Below are 12,202 nucleotides of genomic sequence, written 5' to 3' on the forward strand. Positions count from 1 at the left end.
TATAGTAGATACACATATATGAGCCGTTTATTGCGAAAGAGGTGGAAGACAAGTCCAAGTGTCCTAATTTCATCAAAGTATCTCCAAAAATTGCCATCTGTAGGTTGAACATAAGAAAACAACACAAGGGATATCAGTCGGAAAGACGAAGAATCTTAAATCAAGTCAGAAAGTGATTCTGAAACGATCAGAAAGTGACTCTGAAACGATTGGCCTTTCTGTCCATACAAACTTAGTATTCCCTTGCGTCACAAGGCATGTAGGCTATTTATTATAAAAACAAAATACTATTCAATTTTCCATAAGTATTTACTCGTGTGATAAAAATATTATAGCAACTCTGGGGTATATAAAAGTTACTCGTTTTCGGGATTACGGGATCATTCGGTAAGAATTAATGTTCGGATATTAAAAATTTGTGACCAATGATATTTATGTCATTGCCACTTGCCCCAAAACAATTCTTATCCATGCTAAGGCTGGTTTTACGTTTGTGTTTTGGCCAATGCGGATATCACTATAAGCTATAATGTGGGTCTTGGTTTGCCACTGTTTGCAAGTGCTTCAAATAGGAAAATGTGATCCTTCGCATACCACAATTTCATCCCAACCATAAATATTACGTTGATCGTTATGAAAATTGCGAAAGCCTTGATTCAACAATGCATATATATTTCATTTATAATATGTATTTGATACTGTTAACTTACAATAAAGGCTGTGCCCAGGTAAAATATTAGGAAATGTGGATTTTTTCGACTACAAATTGCTCGCAGATAAAGTTTTATCTATAATTGTTATTATCTTCATTTTTTCTTAACAATGGGCTTGCCTCAGTTTCAAAATAAACATTTCATATATATATTTCATTTATACCTATAACTAATCCATATATATAACTAATCCATTTTCAGGAATTAGATTCGCTCAATTCCATTTTAAAACTTCTTTAGCCAAAAAAAGCTATAGCTCCAAAGTAACCAAAGCAATGGAAGCAAACTACGCTTTTGGCTGTTTCCCAATACCAACAACGTAGGAGTTTGATCCTATATTAGGTTTTCATGGTACGATTGTAAGTTTGTGATTCGGCTTAAGTGAAAGCAAACTTTATACTTGCTGTTACGTAATCAATGGAACGAACGGGCCCTTGAACTTTTCTTGAATTTTCCTCACAAAATCTCGATGCAAACGTTGTTTACCGGCAATGTTTAATACTTTCGGCTAATAAGTTTGTTTGACTTTCCACTAAACCTACTTAGAATTTCAATGGCTAGGATGGTGACAGACTAAGATTGACATTTCAAATGTCTTTATCATTTACGCTTTTGTTGTAGTATTGTTATCCAAGCACTTCTTTGCAATATATTTATAAGAAATTGCATCGAAAAATCCAAGTCTAATACGTAAAAATGTGTCAGTAATAACAGAACACTTTTGACAATAATAAAACAGTTTTGAAGTTGACAAAGTGCGATATTGTGCTATTAACGCAGACGCTACCAAAGGTTTGGTTAAAATGTTACGACGTAAATCAGGGGTCGCCATGTAATTTGAAGTCTTTTCTCTTGTAACCATTTCCTTAACACAATGATTTCAATGAAAATTGGTATGCATATCATAAAAACGGACAAGAATAAAATTCCAAAGTTTCGAATAGAGCAAAAATTCTTTTGTTCTTAAGTAGATGCATTTAATTTCGATTTCATAGAGGAGTATGCTACTTGTGCTACTTGACCCTGCTGCACTTCTTTTTAGTATAAAGCTAAACTCAAAATGAATGAAAATAAGAGAAACAAAGCAATAAAAAAAAAAAATTATATCGTTAAACTTATTCACATAGCCGTGTGCACACACAATACAATTGGTACGATATTGCCAGCACGTGCTAAATTATTGAAAAGATTTAAATTTTTATAAAATATATGGCAAATTTTGAGACTTTTTTGATCGTTAAAACCAAATTGTCTGCTTTGATATGACAATGGAGGGAAGTGCAGTCAATGTTGATCGCTGACTTAACTGGGGGTCGCTGCTGACTCTGGCTTACGGAAAAAATTGCTAAACTCTTATCATCTGTGTAAGTAACATAACTTGAAATTCAGACAGATTTTGTTTTTTTATGGTTCATATCGCATGTGGGAAATATAAATAAAAAAAAAGAATAGTGTTTCGGTTTGTTTTTAATCGCGGCGCTTGCAACAAAACTTCGGTAACAAATTGTAATCTCTATTCGGTGCAAAGAGTTATAATGGCGCAATTGTAATTAATTTATACCCAGCAAGTGACCACAAACAAATAAGCCGAAAATAAAAAAGAAATGATTCAGAAAAAAGCCAAAACAAAAAAAAAGAAAAGCAAAAAAAAACTTGTGTCGTTTTTCTTAAATCATTGCAATGCGTTAACGTTAACGTTCGGCTTCATTTGTATGTTGTCTGGATCGTATAGGTAACAAGTTAAAGTTGTTCATTTCGACTCTTAAGGAGTGTTTATATGGTCAACTGACACTTTATAAAGATATATTCAATGTATATCTGTATAGATTAAAAGGTGTGCATGGTTTAGAATTGTTGCCAAGATGTTATCACTTTTTAAAACACATTGTATATATTTGTCCGTCTGTCCGGTTGTCTATTTATATCTTATAAACTATGTATGTATGTATGTATGTATGTATGTATGTATGTAATGTGCGCCAAGTATGAGGCATATAGAGATATATATTGTTCGCTTTATCGTGCACATTGTGTAAAAGTTAATGTTAATCTATCCGGCAATTAAAAGGAATTTAAAAAGCTTAATTAAGCAATAATTTTTTATATTTTATTGATTTTCAAAGTGATTGCATTTGAGAGCAAAATAAATCATACGAACTTGTTTCACTTGCTATTTATTGTATGCACTTACAAGTTCTTATTTTGCTTACTTTTAGAATATCCTCTATCTTCTATATAGAGATTTGCAGTATCTTTTGAGTTTGGTTTTTTTTTTCTTCTGTGTCGTTTTCTTATTAGGTTTCGCTCTTTACTTACTGGTTTCTACGATCACTTGTAAAGTGCTAATACAACAAATAAAAGAAAAGACAAAATCAAGTCCAAGTTCTTAAATTAAAAAAAATAAGGGGACAATGTTTTAGGAATGGAGTAAGCTTGCAAATTCCCTACCTTTCGTATGCTTACCTCTAGAAGATCGTTTTTTTCCTTTTATAACAATCGGAAGTACTCAGCAGGGAGATTCTATAAAGAGTACGCTTTGTCTCTTCGCTCGATCGTGTTCGTGTCTCCACCTTGTTCTTCTTCGTTTGCTCTTCTCTCTCGTATACTCGATCGTTCGATTATTAGGAGGAGCTGATTAAGGAGTTGAAATAAAAAAAGAAGAAACTCAAAAATTGTAATTTTCTTTCTTTAAAAACGAAGCAGATATTGATACAAAACTTTATTTAGGTCGATTTTTTATTAAAAGTTGCCTAAGCATTGAACATGAAAATAGACATAAATGCAATGCCATCACGTTGGATTCGGGACTTAAAAATTCTTTTACTCCAACTTTCTTACGCTAAACTCCTTTTAAAAGTAGCAGCATGTTTCAGTTTAATAAAGAGAGCAGTACTTAGAGCGGTTGGAAATGTCAATTATAAACTTTACGGAGAATACATCCAAAATTTTGCCTAAGATAGATCTTACAAGATAGTTGAACTGAATTAAAATTTAAAATAGCATTTTCTTCAATGATTCGCTTGAATTTGTAAAGTTTTTTTTTTACTGTGTGCGGATGTGTAATTATCAATTTATAGAAAGCAATTTGAATGTTTGTGAATTTATAAATTTTCTATGCCTCACTTGTTAAATGAAACGCTTGTTCGCCTAACTTGCGGATATAAGCGAATGACGTAGTCTTTAATCAAATGTGGTGATGGTCATCGTATATGAAAAACCTAATGAAACAACAAATTATTGTTCATATTGTTAACTCAATACAGCGTAACGAAGGTGCATCTTCAATCAAGCAAAAAAACCCAAATAAGGTGAGTTAGGCTTTGGCTTCACAATTCTCTATATGTAAATTGCAATCTTAAGATGGGCACACTACCGTTTTTCGTTTCAAATGATTAGAATCTGACTACAAGTACAACAAAAAATTGAATACTCACATAAGCAAGTTATTGTTCCGTCAATGCGGAATACTCTACGCTTATAAACTTGCAAAGTATTGACAAAAAAAAAAAAAATTAAAATAAATGTATATTACGTCTACGTTGGGTTCTTTTCATAAAATGAAAAACAAATAAAAGTTAAAGGAGCAGCTTGGCTAATTATCTGAGCTGGTGGTGGCACTGGTGGTGGTGGTACGGTGACTAAACACTTGTTTCGGTTCAGTAACGCATTGTGCGGCTTATAGATGTTTCGAAGAGATCACTTGAGACTGTCTCGTGTCACTTATACACCAACACCACTTAAGCTTCGCTTAAGTTCTCAATTAATTTTTTTTGTTATTTTATTTTGCTTGCGTAGACGTTATGGAAGGCTGAGGATACTCCTTATTTTATTATAATTTCATTTAAATTTAAGGTGTGATCTGTTGAAATGTGTGTATACGCTGTATATGCTCTGCTTCAAGCAGGCAGTCAGCCATCCAGCTACGTAAGTGCTTGCAATCGCGTTCTGTAGCATATTGTTACTTGTTTCGAAACCATTGGCGAAGGGAGAGAAGTTGTTGTGAGAGCACACATGCGCGCGCCCGCAAATATTTAACGTGCGATTGCGTTTAGGTCAATTTGTTTGCACTTCTTATAAGAAACTTCAAATTTACTCAGTTTGAAATTAAAAAAAACAAAAAAAAAAGAAATAAATTAATGAACCATAAACACCGTTCCGTTGAAGATTATGAACATGAAAACGCACCTTTCTTGGTTTAATTTTTTATTTTTTTTTTTTGTTATATTCATTGTGATTGTTCATGTACCTGAAATGATTCATTTTCTTATTGATTGCATTCTTCTTTGGAATATTTAACCTGATCAATAAAGTGAACTCTTAGCGGGCATATTGATCTACATGTGCAGTTCTATACTCGAAATGTTATTATAATTCTTGTCGTATTGTCTTTATTTCCATTATCAAGGAATGAATTCGTGAATAATGTGTTTTTTTCCCGTTGTCATGCCCATAAACATTTGGTTGTGTTTTATTAAAAAAAAAAAAAACAAATATTTTATGTAAATTATAGCTCCGGAAAACAAAAAGAAGGGGCAAGGAATTATAACTGCATTATGGCGAACTTTGGGAAGTTACCATTTCGAAAATAGACAACTTCTTGTGCTCTACGCATTGAATATTTGAAGAACAAAAGCAAATCGGGCGCGCAGATTGATTAAGCTCTGGTATATTAGTTAGCGCTCTGAGCCACATTTGTCATATCTCTCACACAGGTTTATATATTGAACTAAGATGACCAAGCATACTTCTTTGGAGGGCTTTGCGTTAACCTTACTGTCGTTAGGAAGCTTTCCGGCTCTTTTTTTAACGCTTTCTTCTCCACTCTTTGGTTCTTTCTATTTCTTTTCGGTGTCTTTTTAACAGCGAAGGAAGTAAGTACTCATAGGTAGTGGAGTGGGTGATTAGAAGAGAAATGCGTTTTTCAGTTTTCGTCGTTATCAGAACTTGTTCGTAATTTAAAGAGAAGCTGAAGCTTACGTCTGAATGAACACTTCCATGTTATGTCTGAATGAACACTTCCATCTCTACTTCCATTGTCGAGAAAGGAAAAAGCCAATGAATATCTGTACGGCATGTACGAAGAGAATGTCGTAAGCAAACTTGTGCAAAAAAAAAAAAAATGTACATCCTGTGCCTTCTTTGGAGGTTTTAGGCTCCAGCATATTCTTCAGCCAGTTACTATGTATTATTCGATTACAAATGAATACATAAATCGAAAGTAGTATCTATATCGCCCAAGCACAACATTTATAACTCCTTTGAAACGATTTGCTCTTAAAATATCTTCAATTTTCGTTATGAGCTTATATATACCCAAAATATATGCAAGATAAAAGCATAACTGTGGCTAATACAAACAAATGGAGGAAACCAGTTAATATCTATCTCGTGAAGTTCGCTGTAAAAAATTAAATATTTGTTTTATAAGAATATTCTTTCATTCTGCATTACGACTCTCTGGAGTATGGCCTTGAAAGGATAATTTTAAACTTATGAGACTTGTAAGTTTTTATTATATATAATGATTGCCATCAACCATATGATTAATTGCCGAAAATGTCAATTAAAAAGAAAAAGTTTTGAAACAGGAGGAAAAACTGAAAGAATATTTTTTTATTTAATATCAATTTTAACAAAATAAGTAAAGCGTGTAAATTTGCTGGGTTGGGCTAAGTTTACGTACCGGGCACACAGCAAAGAAAGATGTTGAAATTTTTTTATGTAAAAATTTATAAAAAATATTTCGGTTAATTCTTGTGAATGTAGCGTGTTTCGAAAGACAATAAGATAAGTAACAATAACAATTCTTAGTGATTTATTCAAGGAATTAAGATATCCATGATTTCCTTTTTTATAGTTGTATGTCAAACATCGGCGTATATATAATATATATACATTCGAAAGCGATCAATTGCGTTGATATACCTACATATTTGAGAGATACATCTCATACAATATTTATAAAGAAAAAAAAAAAAAAAAACGTAAGCATTTCATATCTACACAAGAATTTTATCCAAAGATTAATTTTATTACTTATCGTCCATTTTTACGTGTTTAGTTCAAAACTATCTAAAGAGCCGTTAAAATGTGAATACTTCAAGGTAAAGGTAATAAAATAAAAATTCACTAAAATTTTTAATTAAAATGATTGACATGAAGGGGAGTGGGGTTGAACGGCACCGACACCTTGTTCAAATTTGTGGCCAACATTTGTCATTAGTAGAAATAGGAAATTTTCATCAGAATAGTATCGTGTTAAACACTTTCATTCCGTCTTAATTTGCTGGATTTCAAACGATGGGGATTTGCATTCAATTTCGAACATCCACTAGCATTAGATGTCTTGTATCTTTTATGGCGGTTTAAATGTGTAAAAAGCATTAAATTGGTGTTTAAGAGAGAAAAAGAAAAGCCCACATTAATGTCTTTTCCTATGCACATACACATATATATATATATATATTTATTTGTATATTTGTTTATGTTTTGCTGATTTGTCTTTAATGGCTTATCTCCTGTAGTGTCAGGCCTATTAATGAAAAAAAAAAGCTCTTTATAGATTTTCTCTCTATATACGTCTTTAATGGTGTCAGTTCGACTTAAGATGTTATGTTTTCCCTGTATGTTTATACATTTTCTAAGATTTTTCTTATCTCTCTCCGAGACACTTAATGGTATTTAATGCGTTTTTTTGTCTCTTACAGAAAATGAAAAATGTCTACTCATAATATCAAAAGACACGAATTATTCCCACACAAACAATTAGGGTAATTACGTTTATTGATATTTTAATTTATTGCAAAATGAAGTATCTATCTATAAATGTTCGCTATAAAGGAATTTAATTTTTCTAATAGGCTTCGCAGAAAGAGGTGGGGAAAGCGAAAGAGATAAGAAGATGGTCGTAGCGTACTCGGTTGATAAGTATTATGCCTTTATCGATTGAGCAGTAATTATAGCTGCAATCAAGTCAGCTCTACCTGTGATCGATCCTGCGAGCGTTAACACGGATACATATATACAAACAATATACATACATGGAATATAACAATCAATGAGTTCGTAGGATGACATACGAATACAAATGAGATGGCTATTGACGAATCCATGTGATTATTAGATAACATCAATCTTCGAATGAAATATTTCAAAAGCATTACATTGCGACATGGCTGATATATATATGACAACACTTCCATGTGCCTTTCAGACAGTGCCGGCCTTCATAAAAAATGTTTCCAGATTTCATGATATTTCGATAATTACTTTACTGGTTATAGTTCTTTTAGTGACACTACTTTTCCAATGTTCAAAAGAGAGGGAAGATCTGACTTTCGTATGCTCATAAAGCATTGCCTTTTAATGGAAAAGTATTCTGCTTAAGTAAAGCAACAGACCCACTAGTGTTACCTGATCTCTACTTCAACGAGACAAGTTGTAGAGAAATGGTTTGCTGAATGTAGACGTGGTCGTGCAAACAACGATGAAATTGAACGCTCTGGTCGGCTGCATTCAATAGCTTCCCCAGAAAACATAGAGAAAGTGCACAAAATCAATTTGGAATACAAAAAAGCAAAGATTAAAAGACAGCTGGGCCTATAATATAGTATCAGGAGGCAATATATTTACTATTTCCTATGGACATTTGTGCCTGAGAAGACCCTATTCGAACTGGATACCGCGTAAAAAGGATTTTTCCATGGGATACATAACAATGGATAAAACATGACGTCACCACACTCCAGAGCCAAATCAGCAGACAGCCATATTAACCACAACTAGCGAAAGCCGTTCAAAGCACTCGAAAGCTTATGGTGTTCGTGTTTTGTTATTCGCATGGTATAATCTTCATCGAAAATCCTAAAAAGGGAGGGATAAAGGAGCAATAATGAATATGAAACGATAAGAGTACTTACTTATTGAGTGAGTTGTCATATATGAACACTTATGGTTCATATAAAAATCGGAGCGTTAAGTTGGTTAGCGTTATATATATATAATCACGTGCCTTGTGCCATATCTGTGTTATACCTCACCTAAATGTTGTGCGACATGGCTCTACACGTCCTTCGGTATTTAATGCAAAACCGTTTAATTTCAATACCATAACTTTGTCTCTAAGCTGAATTTTCTTTCCCATTGAATCTAAAGCATTTCTTTTCATTATATTAGCAATTTTGTCTTATATAATATTTATGAATAGTTTCTTGATCATCAAGCTGAGAGAAAGTAACAATTGAAAATATTATATTCATTTAATTGAATTTTTTCCATTTTAGTCGGATAATATAACGTAAATTTTGAACACACACACTTACAAGTAAGCATTGACAATATTTATGTAATAAATAAATAAATGAAGCGGTCTAAGCCCTTCACTTGTGTCAAATGAATTTATGTGAGAATTTAATTGAAAATTCAATATTTCAACGCCAATTTTGTGACAAGCGCGTTTCCTCAAACATTTCAATAAGATATACAATCAACGAGCGAGACAAACAAATTCGTAAAAATGAGAAACGAAGAGAGGAAAAAAAAACCCTTTTGCATCAACAAGTTAAACAAATTAACAGACAATTACCAGACATAACCAGCCAAACAATGAATAAACAAAAAAAAAAAAAAAAAAAAAAATACGTTTGTTGTCGGTTTTTATCAAATTGTCGGTTGAAATGTGTTTGGAGGCTATGAATTTGTTAGTTGTTGGTTTTTGCTGGTTGTTTTTCCTTTTTTCCTCTATTTTTTTTTTTTTGTTTTTTTTTAGTATTTTGCAAATTTTTTATACGCCAGCATAATTTAAGTTTAATGAAGATAAACCGTTACAAAGTCGTAAAGGAACTGAAAAAGTAAGATACAACTAAAGCCACTGTACAAACTCATAAAACCACTAAAAGACTTGTCGTGATGGCCGATCATATTGATGATGGATTTAGGGCGATTACGAGATTGTTGTCAAAATTTTTTTCTAGGCTTTTGTTGTGCTCTTGTTGGGCTTTCGTATGGAAATTGCGCAATCTCATAGCTAATCGCAGCCGACATTCGTTTAGAGTTCTTAAGCTTGTTATTGTTTTCAATGAAGGTATGCGAATTCGCTTGATGATGATGATGATGATGGTGGTGGTGGTGGTGGTGGTGGTGGTGGTGGCTTAGCCCATTATGTTTGTTGTTATTGTTCGCGTAACGACAAATTGATCTGTCATGTTGCGCAGTAGAAGTTAATCATCTAAGAAAAAAAAAAAAAAAGAAAACAAAAAAAAAAAAAAAATCAGCAACAACAACAATAGATGAAATACTAAATTTAACTCAAAGCCAAGCGAGTTTTTTTTATTTGCCTTGTCTGTGTTTTCTGTATGCAGCAGTGTGACCCACTGGTGGAGATTGTGGTAAACTCCAAGTATACAAGTGATTTTAGTGGTACGCGATTTGTATTTCTCTGATTACAATTCGTTCGTTCATCATTTTTGTAGCTTTAAGCCATCACACAAACAACCGATGATCATGTCATGTTGGCGGTTTATATATAGTTTTATAAGCTTCTGCGCATAAACATTGTTGATTTTTGCCAAGTTAAAAATACAGGTTAGAAGGTCTCATTATAATCAATCGTCTACAAATGCAAATTACTATAAACAAAATCGGCGAAACAACCAACAACTTGAACAACTTGCTCTTGGGAAATTATGAAATAATACGATAATTTGTTTTGGAAAATTTGCCAATCAGCAGCTCTGCAATGCACGGTAACAAAAAAAAAAAAAAAGAGAAAAATCGCGGTATAATGCCGATGCACCTTCTTTAAGGGCAAATGATCTAAAAATTAACCAAAGGTTATTGTGGGAATTTTTTAAATTAAAAGTTTTGTTTTTTACCTTCGTTGATCTTAAAAAACATTCACTGAATCGTTCGTTAACATAAAACATTTTATTTTTCTTCTACGACTGAACGAATGATTGTTTCATGTTTTTTTTTCATTTAGTTCTTATTTAGTAAATAGGATGAAAATATAACAAGAATTTTTTAATTCCTTCTAAAGTAATTAAAAATGAACCCACATTTCCTTCCCTTCTTTAGAGACTGAATGCGTTTGCCGGCCGAAAGTCTCTTTGGATACCGATTTCAGCTCTTTCTTCACGGGTTTGTGGTGTTTTTCGGTAAAAGTGTTACCCCTCACCTCTCCTCTTGAGCTTGTGAAATAAAAAAAAAGCCAATAGGAAAAATAGGGCCTACGCCCTAAGGGCATAAGGGATAGTTTCGAAATCGTATTTCTTTACAATTTGTTATAAAATATGTGCATTTTTGAAATGATCTTCGCTATGAATTTCAGCAAAGTTCACTTGATTGACAATAAACCTTACTGAAGTGTGAAACTATTATTTTAATTATAGTGATAATTGCAATTATCATTATTATAATTTTATTTCATTTAACCTTCATTATTTATACATATAAAAAATCAAATTCAATCCCTGTAGTGGGACGCTGTTCAATACTAGGAACCCTGCATTACTTCATTTAATACAGTTGTTCATGCAACGGCTTTTCAAAAGAAGAGTTTGTAGGAGAAGTGATCGAAACAACGGTTCAACTCATTCAAATCATTTTGAATAATTTTTGTCCTTGGGACAAGAGATGTCAATATACCAAATTTTATTACAATAAATCGAAAATTGCGAGCTGTACGTCGAAAACCAGAAAATAAGGCACAACTTGCATCACAATTGGTATATCGGGAATAAAACAAGTGAAAACGATATAGTCGAGCTGGGCCGACTATGAAATGCTCCACATCATATTGTCTAACATAATTCTTATTTTTTGCAATACAACGCAAAATTTATAGCCTGTTTTAGAGGAACTTAAAAAATAAACCTTTGTTCAAATAAAGGCTTACTTTCCGTAAAAATAGTTGTATTCAAGGGGTTAAAAAATTGTGATATTTATTAGGCCAAGACAGCCCAAATTAGGTGTAGTTAATGTTTTTTTTTTGAATTAGTATTACGATCTGATTTCCATCACGAAAATTGGATCTTTTTGTCATATGAATTTCAGTGGGATATCATCATGGATGGATCGAAGCGACTGACCTTCCCGAACCATGTGAAGCTGTGTGTAAAGGAATACAAAAATATTTGCATAAAGCAAACATATGTTGGATCATTTGGAGATTTTGTAGCGCCATAAACAAAAACAATAAAGTTTTACTTGTTTTCATAATTCTTATAAACGAATGAGAAATACGCGAGGGTATGATTCGTAACAAAAACACGTGGTACAATTAGGATAAAAGCATTGATGTAAACGAGATGTACTTAATACGACGGCCAAAATCTTAAGGGCTCCCTCGTATTCATCAGAGAGGAGGCGACTACTCAGCTTTTATTGTTCCCCTTAAAAAGATAGTATCTGAAAATATCGCTTAGAGTTCCTGTGCACCCGTAGGTCTGATTGCGCGTCCGCTAAGATCCAGAATATGGGAAAAGGTTGCA

The sequence above is a fragment of the Glossina fuscipes genome, unplaced genomic scaffold, assembly GCF_014805625.2.
Source record: "Glossina fuscipes isolate IAEA_lab_2018 unplaced genomic scaffold, Yale_Gfus_2 26, whole genome shotgun sequence".
NCBI lineage: Eukaryota > Metazoa > Arthropoda > Insecta > Diptera > Glossinidae > Glossina > Glossina fuscipes.